This window comes from Dermacentor silvarum, chromosome 11 (assembly GCF_013339745.2).
Source record: "Dermacentor silvarum isolate Dsil-2018 chromosome 11, BIME_Dsil_1.4, whole genome shotgun sequence".
In the NCBI taxonomy this organism is placed as follows: Eukaryota; Metazoa; Arthropoda; class Arachnida; order Ixodida; family Ixodidae; genus Dermacentor; species Dermacentor silvarum.
In genome coordinates, this window is record NC_051164.1 from 4,758,620 (window position 1) to 4,772,000 (window position 13,381).

At 46.7% G+C, this 13,381-nt stretch overlaps 1 protein-coding gene across 2 annotated transcripts in view; it reads right to left on the reverse strand.

Moving 5' to 3' along the window:
* Nucleotides 1–5,793, reverse strand: part of LOC119433384 (dual specificity testis-specific protein kinase 1-like) — a 113,715-nt gene extending 107,922 nt beyond the window's left edge. The window contains exon 1 of one of the 2 annotated variants that reach the window (XM_037700559.2): nucleotides 5,488–5,793. The gene's annotated coding sequence lies outside the window, so the exon portion shown is untranslated. Of the gene's footprint in view, nucleotides 1–5,273; nucleotides 5,430–5,487 lie in introns of those variants that run through there. The other variant, XM_049658607.1, reaches the window with a different exon arrangement.
* Between the last annotated feature and the right edge of the window lie 7,588 nt (nucleotides 5,794–13,381).

Here is a 13,381-nt window from a genome sequence, read left to right on the forward strand (position 1 = left end):
TTAAATATAAACAAAGCGAGGTCCCCTCATCACCCCTCGCTGTTGCCCTGCATGGATTGTCAGGTAACTCAGGGATTGTCAGGGAGCAAACGGTGCACAAATGCAGCAGTAATTTTTTCGTTATACGTCGTTTTATTCCCGTGCTGCTTTCTTTCTCCGTGATAAGCCCAAATAAAATATTAAACTGTTAAACTGTATTTTTAAGGGTTGATCGTTGTGTCCGACTTATTCAAAGGAGTAACTCTCCCCGCACTCTTTTTACAACTAATCTGTTCTTCGGGAGGAGTGTGCAGCTTGCAGTTTCACAATTAATAAGGTGTGGTTCCGCGACCAACCTGCTTAATGAAAAGATATCTCGCTGAAGTGTTCATATATAAATATAATAAAAACTAACAACTAAACTAAGAACTACGCATAGGCAACTTTTATAACTGTAAAGCTAATTTTGATCACAGTAACATGTTGACAATTTGACAAGCACAGTACCGTTCGTACGCTACAAGTTTTGAATAATAACTTCGCACTGTTTTATTGTCGTACATTAAGCATAGGAGGCTCAAACCCGCCGGATCTGCTTGTCTGAGTGAGCGTTCTCGCGGAGCGGGCGAAGCCTCGAGCCGCAGCTGCACAGTGGGGGAGCGTGACGTCAGCGGCCAATGCCAGGGCCTAGGATGGCGTCGCTTGGGAAACAAAACATGAAGACGACGCTGGCTGGCGCTCTCGGCTACTACGCCACATCGTTCTTCTTGCAGGTGGCGTCGCGAGTCTTCAGACGCAGTGATTCGCATATCGTAAACAACCAGCATAGTGCTTGGAGCGTTGGAGTGGAAGTGTTAGTCCTCCAAAGCAAACGAAGGTGTTTCAGCCGAACACAAGAAGTTTCTTAAGGAAATCAAGGTGTCCCAACAGAACTCTAAAGACGGACCCGTGCTTACGCACCTATAACGAATCTGCAACAGATCATCTCAAATTTTATTATCAGAAACAATACAGACTTAGATATTATCAGGCACAGCAGCCAAGCACATGGCTATGTTGGGCAACGTGCTTTTCCTATAAGTTCGGAGAAACCGATACCTGGCTTCGCTAAAGATGTTGCACTAGCCATATAAGAGGCGGGTTTATCGTGAGCAGAAACGGTGAATTTCGGTAAATAAAAAAGGCTACTATCATCATCAGCATTGACAGACGCTGACCCCCCTCAGAAATAACCTGGATCCCGTCCGACCATACTGATTGGAACCTTGCCCTACCCTATGTCACATTTGCTTACAATTCTTCGCGTCACGACACTGCCGGTTATTCCTCATTCTTTCTGTTGTTCTGCCGAGAACCCACATTGCCACTGGACACATCCCTACCATCCACCGCAGCAGAGACCACCGAATATGCACTTGATGCAATCACCAGAGCAGCCCAAGCAAGCGAAATTGCCTGCGCTCACCTCCCGACTTCCCAAGAGAACCAACGGAATTTGTACGATCGTCAACACAGAGACGTCCACTTTTTTTGTGGATCTCTGGTACACCACCTGTGGTCCCCGACTCGTGATGTTGGCCTGTCAGAAAAACTCCTGTCTCGGTACACAGGTCCACATTGAGTACTGCGTGCCGCGACTCCAGTTACTTATGAAATTGCCCCAGTTGTTGCACCAGTGCCCCATCTGCCCCAAATTTCACTGATGTTGTGCATCATCCAATCTGCTGTTGCACCACATCTGCCCGGTGCGCGATGCACCGGGACGGTGCTTCTGCCACCAGGGATAATGATACATGCCTATTGCGTGTTTCTTGTGGATGATGTGCGCGGACGCCCTGACGAAGACGAACTGCTTCTTGCTCTCGAGCTGTCGGCTGAACTGGCCAGTGCTGCAGTTGTCTTTCGTAAATACACTTTGTACATTTTCTCCAGTGCTTAATCCTTCGTTTGCGTAACAAGATGTTGTAGTTGTGTTGCGATATAAGAAGCTCAACATAGAAGGGCGCAGAGTGAAACCATCGGTTGTGAATGAAGGAGCATTCGTTCGACGGCATGCAAATGTGCATCACTGTATTTCGCTAGTCGAGTACGCTGTATTGATAAGAGACTAGGAGCAGTTGCTTAGTGGAAGGAGCAAGATGAGATGGGTGGAAATAGCAAAGCGAATGCCTAAAGAAGCTGTCATGGTTTGATAACTAATAAGTAGGAAATGCTTACCGAAACAAAATTCACTGCATCTACAAAAAACCCGCCTTGTCCAACTACTCGGATAAATTGTCTAAGAAAAGCAATGTATACGCTTGCAGCCACTTGATTATCATAGCTCAGCTTACTGGCTATGGCACTTTCGCACAATTGAGATTTTTCGCCCTATGAATTTCGGACGGGATAGTCTCACTCCTCCAAATGCGCTGGTGCTGGTCCCATCTGGTAGAGAAAGTCAATTCGTTGAAAAATATAACATTGTTCCAGTCATGCATACTCCAATCTTGGTGCTCCTGGGCAAATAGCAGCCTTTTTGCCTTGTTCAGGCCTCAAAGCAGTGGCTTCCTTGCTGAAACACGGCTATGGAGGCCACCTTCATTCACACGGCGCTTACCACGGCCGTGCCTGCGTTTAGTCTAGATCATTCCTGATCTCCTTCGCAGTCACAATCGGGTGCCGTTTCCGGCTGGCATCCCCCAGGGCAGGTTTTCAAGGCGGCCTTCATGGTGGTAGGCACTGACAATCCCATTCACAGAGGAATACGCGTGGCCTGTGACTATCGCAATCTCTTCCTGCAATATGCCTCTGTCACACATTGTGACAATTTGAATGTGCTCTATGCCTGGCATGGCGGAATGAAGATCACAGGAAAAGCTTCGCCCATTTATAACAATCTACAGCACAACAAGACTGATAAAGATGGGCGTAACCTTTTTTTATAAAGCTAGCGACATTGGTCGCACTTAAGAATTTATTTGCACAGGTTCAAAGCCAGCCGCGCGTCATATGTCATCTTCTCCAGGGGCGCGTGTCGAAGGACTGCTGGTGGCCTTGGGTATGTCTCTAAACCCGATTTACTGCCAGGGCAAACAGGGATTCCGTGGTCAACAGCATGCTGCCCGAAGCTGACCCACCCTCCATATTTGACCATTTATTTATTGCTAGTGGTGGTGTCAGTCCACCAGCTTTTGTAGCCCTGTGATGTTTGGCAAATGCATGAAAGAATCCTGAAATTTTAATTAAAAAACCTCACGCACTGGGATATCGCGGCAGGCCCAATATATTATGCTGCTAGAGTGATTACGGCAAGGGGCAGACATTATAGCATAGAGAAGTCATGAAACTGCCGTATCTCATAATACTCTGCCTCAGTAGATGACCTGCAGAGGTATACCAAGACTGCTTTCACGTGATGCACGTTGAATAACTTGAGGGACTCGATCAACCACACATTACCGGCTGGTTGATCAGGTTGCTTTGCTCAACCAGCCAATCAGCGCTCACTGATGTGACCATCCAAAAATATGTGTACTCTTGGCAGCTGTTGAGGCCCAATGTCAACACCTTGCATGTACCGATCCTCGCCGTACGGCAGCGGTCATGGCCGCTCGAGGAGACATGACAAAGTATTAGGTATCGCAAGCCACGTCAGATCCTGCGGTAACAAGACGAAGAGCGAAGCAAGCTTTTTTTTTTTTATCGCTATTCTTTGTCTTTTTTAATAAAACCTGCGTGGTTTCTCCGTCCTCGTTCTTCTTTCTTTTTTACTAAGCACGCAATATGGTTTGAGCACCTTGGTTATGCTCCAAAGCGATGAGCCGTGATAACAAATTGCAATAAATGCGCATTCAAATTCTTCGTAACACGCACACTGCCACCTCCTGCTGCTTCGCGCGGTGCAGCACGGCACGCAAGCACAGAGTTTTGAAGCCTTGGCATGCAGCGCCATTAAGAACCACACAGCCGTCTACCGGATGCAGTCACCATGCGTCAGGAACGCTCCTAACCTCTCCGTATACCACAATGCGCCAGCTCGCTTTCGCAAGCGCTCACCTGTGGCGCAACAAGCACCGAGTGTTGTGTTTCAATCGCCGAGCACTGTACACAGATGTACATTTTAGTTGTTTCAACAATGCTATTGGCTGTGCCTACATTAGGCAGCATTAGGCATTCGGTATTTGCTTGGATTTATTTACAAGGGGAAGGGGTGTTCCTAGGTGAGGCAAGCACCTTGCAATTGTTTTGATCCGCAGTCAATCCTACCCCATGTGGGAAAATGTGTCTACACCAATTTTAGCAATAAAAGATCCAGCACAATGCTTCGCTGTCTAGAAGAGTATTTGCATGCATTTCTCGACACATTCATTCATGCTAGCTTGTTTAATCGAGTGCACAAAGTTCAGGTTTTGGCTTTTAAAATCTAACTTCCCTATACTACAAAATTCCAATGCAATAACGCTGATGTGGTTGCTTTCACGGTGCTGAAAAATATGAGATTTGCATTAGACTAGGCCATAGCTCAGTTGTACGTACATGCACTCTTGGCATCATCGAGTGCCCGTTTCTGTCCAGCCCCCCCCCTTCCCATTCGTATGAACAACACTGGGGCTGGGTGCTCAAAGCAGCCAGAGTAAACAATCGGGTAAAGCACATAACATCCCACCGCCCCTTCCGCACACAAACGTATGCTAATTAAGAACAGAATAATACGTAGGGGTGGTATTCTCCGCTAAATGAACATTGCAAGAACAGAAGGGTGCACCTACTGGCGATATGCAAACACGAAGGCTACACTAGAAGGCAGTTTTACTAGCGTACAAATTTCAAAAAAGAAAGCTTGAATCCGGAAGTGGTACACTAGTGCGGCCTACGTGGTGGAACGAGCTATGCAAACCCGCTACCCATTCATGCTAATTAGGGTGTTCGAAAACGTTGCCCACGGCAGCCCCGCTCTGACGCGGGTCGAAAAAGCGCAAGTAACGGTTCAAGGTTAAAAACGCACGGGCGACCAGGAAGCAGGCGTCGCCATTTAGCGCCAACCGTGCGTTTCTTCTTGAGCGCAGGCTCCCAAGTCGCGAGGACGAAAGCGCTGGCTGCGATATGCATCTCCCGGCAATGTGGCCGCTAGGACGTTGGGCGGCCTCGAAAATAACGAGCACTATAAAAGATATATAAATAATTGTGATAAATAATTGTGCGAGGGGGCCGGCCGGCTAGAACACACCAGTCGGTTTCGCTAAAAACTGGGTCGAGCGCTCACGAACAAAATACTACGCCGTAGTACCCGGGCTACGCGGTATCGCACGCACGCAAGTTTTCGCAGCTGTGTGGCCGCTATTCTGGTGGCGATTTCTTGCATCTTCCTCGAGCGGAGGGCACGACTCCTGGACCCGGTTCAAAACGTAACTGGATATCCCCGTCGCCGGACTTCGCCGGTAGGCCTAGCACGCCCAGCTAAAAGAGGAAAAAGCACGACGCCACATAACCGCGAGCTTGCGTCGCGGGTCGCTGTTGTTTACTCACCCTGTCTGAGTTGGTGTGGCGTCGGCACTAGATGTCGACGCGGTAACGTTACACCACATCGCAGGACCCCGCTGGCCCATCAAGTCGGAGTCACTTCGCCAAGCGACCGTCGTTTTCCACAGCTTTCCTTTATCCGGTACGGTATTCTGACGCTGCGCGACCAGCGGTACACAAATGTGATGCGGTTGGCGCACTCTTCTCGCCGTTATTAAGTTTGTATGGGTGTTCTGTGACGGAGCCCGCACCTTTCCGAAACCTGCACACGAGCAACAATCCGAACCAGCCGAACGACGCTGTTGGCTGCACCGCAGCTGGCCACCAATGCAATATCTCTCCTCTTTTTTTTTTTTTTTTTTTTTTTTTTTTTTTTTTTTTTTTTGTTACGGTGGCTAGATGAGTAAGCAAGACAATTATGGCCTCTGAAATTTCGGAGGCCATATGAATGCCGTTTGGAATCGCAGTAGTTCACCGCTTCACCGCAGCATGGCGAAAATTGGGCGCTGGCGGCATTCAAACAGCAAAAGCATAGCCTTCAAGGCTCCGCTGTGCGCTCAAGGCTCATTCACAGTAGGCCGACACGGCACCGATTTTGGTCAGCCGACTGTTGGCCGCAGCGGTTTACATGATGGAAAACGCTGTGGCCGTAACAACGCACAGCGCACAGCGGAGCCTGTCAAGCAGGCGTCGGCGGGGTTTTGTATGCGTGCAGTTCTCGGAGGCCATGCTTTGATTGGAATAGTTTTGTTCATTCCTGTGAGATGGCGCTGCAAACATTATCGAATGGAGGAAGAGGTCAAGGAAGTTGGCAACCAAGTACAGGATAATCGAAACTGTAAATAGACAACCAGGGGTCATCAGAAAGAAAGTGAGAGAAATAGAGACCGTGAATTGGATGCAAAGAATGGAAACGAAAAGGACAATGGAGATTTACAAGAATGAGAAGAAAGAAATTAGAAGGGAAAATCTGTACGATAACACAAAGGGCAGTGCCTTGCTATTTGAGGCTCGAGCCGGTTGCCTAAGGACGAAAACATATCGGAACAAATATTCGGAACTAGATGAGACATGTGTATGCTGCAGTAAAGATCCAGAGACCACTCAGCACATCCTAATGGAATGCGACGGGATCCACCCAGCGAGAACCGTAGGTAACGTGCAACTCCCAGAAGCGCTTGGGTTTAAAGTGGAAGGAAACATAAACAGATCAGCCGTAGAGATCAGCAAGAGACGATTAGAGTACTGGTGGAAAAAAAGCAGGGAAAAGATCGTACGACCTGATCTCTTAAAATCATAGGCAGCGGTACAAGCTAAATTTTTGAAAAAGGTATACAAAAATGCGAGATAAAGAACATGTGTAGTATACCTGATTAAATCAAGCAGGCTAGGTGACTATTTGTCGCCACCCCGTTTCAAAGGGGATGCCAATAAATCATCATCATCATCATCATCACTGCAAAACGTTGTTATTTTGTTATTATTCCTTCAACTTCTGCTTGAATTTTTGTTGCATTGCATAGCAACGGAATCAAGTGTTAAGCAGCAGTATAAAGAATAAAGAAATCAACGCATGAAGTAGTAAAAATAACGGAAAAACATTGTCTCCTGCCGAGATTCAAACCCCGGTTTTTTGCGTGGGAAGCAGACATTCTACCTCTGAGCTACGGCGGGCTGTGGATGGATGGATGGATGGATGGATGGATGAGGCTGAACCCTTTAAATCGGGCGGTGGCATACGCCACCTAGCCATGACCATTAACATAATTTGTACTTTGTGGTGGGTGAAATTTCACCCCTGCCTTAATTTTATCCACCAATCAGATAACCTCTGCTTGGTCATTTCTACCCGCTTAAAGTCTATTTTGCCTTCACTGTCCCTAAACCCCAATGCTTTGAAAAAATCAGCCCCGTTGCCTTGCACTGTAGGGTTAAGCCCCTTACAGAAAAGTATGAGGTGTTCAGCCGTTTCCTCTTCTTCTCCACACGCACAGCACAACGTGTCTATACCTTGGTACTTGACTCGGTACATCTTAGTCCGCAATACTCCCGTCCTGGCTTCAAACAACAAAGAGCTTCCCCTAGAATTATCGTAGATATTTTCTTTGGCAATTTCTTGCTTGAAAGTTCGCGGTATGTGCCCAGTGCTGATTTCGTCTGCATCCCTGTTTTCCACAGACCCCTCTCTGTTTCCTTAACCTTTTTCTTAACCGCTGTTTCCTGGTTTGCACCCCTCCTGCAGTCCAAATATTTGATTGACAGTTTTCTGGTCAGCTTCCTCCATTTTGTATCAACATTCCTCATGTACAAATAACTGAAAACTCTCCTTGCCCACCGCTTTTCTGCCATCTCTCTCAATCGCTCCTCAAATTCTATCTTGCTGCTGGCTTCCCTGCCCTCGAATGACGTCCATCCCATGTCACCCTGTACCCCCTGATTTGGTGTATTTCCGTGTGCTCCCAGAGCCAGTCTACCTACCCCTCGCTGCTTAACTTCCAACCTTGCTCGAACCTCTGATCTGCATGCACAGGACCGCATTGCCGAAAGTCAAACTAGGGACCATCACCCCTTTCCAAATCCCTCTCACCACTTCGTACCTATTGTAATTCCACAGTGCCCTATTTTTCATCACAGCTGCATTTCTGCTACCTTTAGCCGTCACATATTTTTCATGTTCCGTTAGGTACTCAGCCCCATTGTTTATCCACACTCCAAGATATTTGTACTTATCCACCACCTCCAGCGTAACCTCCTGTATTCTATGCTCGCTGCCCTGATTATCATTAAAAGTCATGACTGCCGATTTTTCTTTACTAAACTTCAAACCTAAGCTATCTCCCTCTTTACCACAGATGTCCATTAATCTCTGCAAGTCTTCCTTGCTGTCAGCCATAAGTACAATGTCATCTGCATACATCAGTCCTGGTAATGACTGTTTAATCCATTCTCCCTGCTTGAAATAGGAAAGGTTGAAGCCAAGTCCGCTCCTCTCTAATTTTTTCTCTAATCCTTAAATACAGCATGAACAACAGAGGTGACAGAGGGCACCCCTGCCTAAGCCCCTGCTGTATCTCTATATAGGCCTGCAGATACCTTGTTTTCCCATTTTATAAGCACCCTGTTACTTTTATAGATATCTTTTAAAAGATTTCTTACTCCATCTTCCACCTCTAGAGTGCCCAGTATGTCCCACAAATCCTTTTGGATTACACTGTCATAGGCTCCCTTGATATCCAGAAAGGCAAGCCATAGGGGCCTGTGTTCCTTTTCTGCTATTTCAATACACTGTGTCAATGAGAACAGATTATCTTCTAACCTTCTTTGTTTTCGGAACCCATTTTGTAGTTCCCCCAGCACCTCCTCGCTCTCCACCCATGCCTGCAGTCTGTCCTTTATAATCTGCATCACCACCCTGTAAACCACTGACGTCACTGTTATGGGACGGTAGTTGTTTATGTCGGCTTTGTCCCCCTTTCCCTTATATATCATGCTCATCCTGCTCAGTCTCCACCCGTCAGGGGCTTTACCGTCCATTATCATTTTGCTCACTGCCTCTCTTAATGCTTTCTTAGATTTTGGGCCCAATGTCTTTATCAACATAATTGGGATGCCATCAGGACCTGTCGACGTGCTACTAGGAACCCTCTTCTCTGCCCTTTCCCACTCGCTTTGTGCCAGTGGAGCCACTGCACAGTCCATCCTCACCTGATTGAGCACATGCTATGTTTCGTTCTTTAAATTTTTCTGTCATCATTGTTCTTATATGTTCCATTGCCTCATCTCCCTCTAGTCGAACACCTTGAGCTGTAACTATAAACCTCTGCTCTAGGCTAGTATTATTACTCAAGGAGTTGAGATGTTTCCAAAATTTCTTCGCTGCTTTTCTATCCTTTTTGTTTACTTCTGACAACCATTGGCTCCCCTTTCTTCTTATCTTCTCATTGATCAAATTGGATGCTTCCCTTCTACAGTTTAAGAAGTTGTTCCATTTTCTGCCTACATCAGCTTCTGGTTCACCCCTCTGCTTTGAATATCTGTGTTCCCTGGATGCTTCCTGGCGTTTCTCTATGGCCTTCTTAACCTCCTCATCCCACCAGCTCTTGGGTTTACGTCTTCTGTTCCCTTTTGTCCTGACTCGTACCTTAGTAAGCTCTAGCTCAAATAGTCCTGTTAAATTTGCATATGTCCATTCTGTTTTTGTATCCTCTGAAATTACTTCCTCAATTTGCTGGGTTGCTATTTCAAGCTGCTTTTCCGAGTAAAATATCCCCCCTGGTTGTTCATCTTGCTTTCATTTCCCTTCTAAAACTCACCTTAATACGTTTGTGATCACTACCTAGACTTCTGGTGCCATATTCATCTATGCTCATTACATTTAGCCTATCGTGCATCCTATGTGACATTAGTGCATAATCTATCGTCGACTGCAGGCTCCCTACCTCCCATGTTATGTGCCCTTCACACTTCTCAGTACTGTTGCATACAATTAAGTCATGCATTTCACACATATCCAGCATCATGTTGCCTGTTGAGTCTGTGTACCCGTCCATGTCTTCTATGTGTGCGTTCATATCTCCTAGTATAATAATCTCGCACCCTTCTCCTAGCTCATTAATGTCACTTGATATGGTGTGCTACCGATCGCAGCGCTCCAAGCGGCTTTACGGTCGTATGGCTTCACTTTTGGAAGCCCGTTCTGGGCACTCTCCAATTCTAGGTCACTCTAGTAGGGAGCATATACAGTAACTCTAGAAACCCCTGAAACTTCGTAAAGTAGCGATACTCTCCTCCGCTTTCACTTCTCCTCGTTTCTCCTCTCTTTTCGCACTCCCTCCTCGACCGTGGCGCCGCCTACATCGCTTGAGCATTGCAGACGACTTTTCGCAGAGTGAATGCAAAAGCGTTCGCGTTCTAGCTCCGAGTAACTTCGTGTGTAGCATAGGATTTCTATACGGAGCGTTATATATTGACAAGTGTACTTGTTTATCTTTCACTGGCTAACGTTATCGCTCGGCGCAGGACGCGCCTGCATGTATATGAAGTTTCTCGAACGTTATCGATGCTTCTATCCGTTGTCTGTTGTCACCGACGCTTATGTAATCTGGTTGTTTGACTTTCGGCAATGCGGTCCTGTGCATGAGATCAGAGGTTCGAGCAAGGTTGGAAGTACAGTGTACTAGAATAGGGGCAGTGTGCTCACTGCCATATCCCTGCGCCGCGTCGCCGCGGTAGCCACCCTAGCCGCGGCCACCGTGGCTGCGGCGCACTCAGTGTCGACTGCTCCGGCGCCCGCCATTGGCGCTGCCGCCAGTTTCTACAGGACTATTTGAGCTAGAGCTTACTAAGGTACGAGTCAGGACAAAAGGGAACAGAAGACGTAAACCCAAGAGCTGGTGGGATGAGGAGGTTAAGAAGGCCATAGAGAAACGCCAGGAAGCATCCAGGGAACACAGATATTCAAAGCAGAGGGGTGAACCAGAAGCTGATGTAGGCAGAAAATGGAACAACTTCTTAAACTGTAGAAGGGAAGCATCCAATTTGATCAATGAGAAGATCAGAAGAAAGGGGAGCCAATGGTTGTCAGAAGTAAACAAAAAGGATAGAAAAGCAGCGAAGAAATTTTGGAAACATCTCAACTCCTTGAGTAATAAGACTAGCCTAGAGCAGAGGTTTATAGTTACAGCTCAAGGTGTTCGACTAGAGGGAGATGAGGCAATGGAACATATAAGAACAATGATGACAGAAAATTTTAAAGAACGAAACATAGCATGTGCTCAATCAGGTGAGGATGGACTAGTCAGTGCAGTGGCTCCACTGGCACAAAGCGAGTGGGAAAGGGCAGAGAAGAGGGTTCCTAGTAGCACGTCGACAGGTCCTGATGGCATCCCAATTATGTTGATAAAGACATTGGGCCCAAAATCTAAGAAAGCATTAAGAGAGGCAGTGAGCAAAATGATAATGGACGGTAAAGCCCCTGACGGGTGGAGACTGAGCAGGATGAGCATGATATATAAGGGAAAGGGGGACAAAGCCGACATAAACAACTACCGTCCCATAACAGTGACGTCAGTGGTTTACAGGGTGGTGATGCAGATTATAAAGGACAGACTGCAGGCATGGGTGGAGAGCGAGGAGGTGCTGGGGGAACTACAAAATAGGTTCCGAAAACAAAGAAGGTTAGAAGATAATCTGTTCTCATTGACACAGTGTATTGAAATAGCAGAAAAGGAACACAGGCCCCTATGGCTTGCCTTTCTGGATATCAAGGGAGCCTATGACAGTGTAATCCAAAAGGATTTGTGGGACATACTGGGCACTCTAGAGGTGGAAGATGGAGTAAGAAATCTTTTAAAATATATCTATAAAAGTAACAGGGTGCTTATAAAATGGGAAAACAAGGTATCTGGGCCTATAGAGATACAGCAGGGGCTTAGGCAGGGGTGCCCTCTGTCACCTCTGTTGTTCATGCTGTATTTACAAGGATTAGAGAAAAAATTAGAGAGGAGCGGACTTGGCTTCAACCTTTCCTATTTCAAGCAGGGAGAATGGATTAAACAGTCATTACCAGGACTGATGTATGCAGATGACATTGTACTTATGGCTGACAGCAAGGAAGACTTGCAGAGATTAATGGACATCTGTGGTAAAGAGGGAGATAGCTTAGGTTTGAAGTTTAGTAAAGAAAAATCGGCAGTCATGACTTTTAATGATAATCAGGGCAGCGAGCATAGAATACGGGAGGTTACGCTGGAGGTGGTGGGTAAGTACAAATATCTTGGAGTGTGGATAAACAATGGGGCTGAGTACCTAACGGAACATGAAAAATATGTGACGGCTAAAGGTAGCAGAAATGCAGCTTTGATGAAAAATAGGGCACTGTGGAATTACAATAGGTACGAAGTGGTGAGAGGGATTTGGAAAGGGGTGATGGTCCCTAGTTTGACTTTCGGCAATGCGGTCCTGTGCATGAGATCAGAGGTTCGAGCAAGGTTGGAAGTTAAGCAGCGAGGGGTAGGTAGACTGGCTCTGGGAGCACACGGAAATACACGTACCAAATCAGGGGGTACAGGGTGACATGGGATGGACGTCATTCGAGGGCAGGGAAGCCAGCAGCAAGATAGAATTTGAGGAGCGATTGAGAGAGATGGCAGAAAAGCGGTGGGCAAGGAGTGTTTTCAGTTATTTGTACATGAGGAATGTTGATACAAAATGGAGGAAGCTCACCAGAAAACTGTCAATCAAATATTTGGACTGCAGGAGGGGTGCAAACCAGGAAACAGCGGTTAAGAAAAAGGTTAAGGAAACAGAGAGGGGTCTGTGGAAAACAGGGATGCAGACGAAATCAGCACTGGGCACATACCGAACTTTCAAGCAAGAAATTGCCAAAGAAAATATCTACGATAATTCTAGGGGAAGCTCTTTGTTGTTTGAAGCCAGGAAGGGAGTATTGCGGACTAAGATGTACCGAGTCAAGTAGCAAGGTATAGACACGTTGTGCTGTGCGTGTGGAGAAGAAGAGGAAACGGCTGAACACCTCATACTTTTCTGTAAGGGGCTTAACCCTACAGTGCAAGGCAACGGGGCTGATTTTTTCAAAGCATTGGGGTTTAGGGACAGTGAAGGCAAAATAGACTTTAAGCGGGTAGAAATAACCAAGCAGAGGTTATCTGATTGGTGGATAAAATTAAGGCAGGGGTGAAATTTCACCCACCACAAAGTACAAATTATGTTAATAGCCATGGCTAGGTGGCGTATGCCACCGCCCGATTTAAAGGGTTCAGCCTCATCCATCCATCCATCCATCGAGAGATGGCAGATGCAGATGGCGTATGCCACCGCCCGATTTAAAGGGTTCAGCCTCATCCATCCATCCATCCATCGCTCGATGGATGGATGAGGC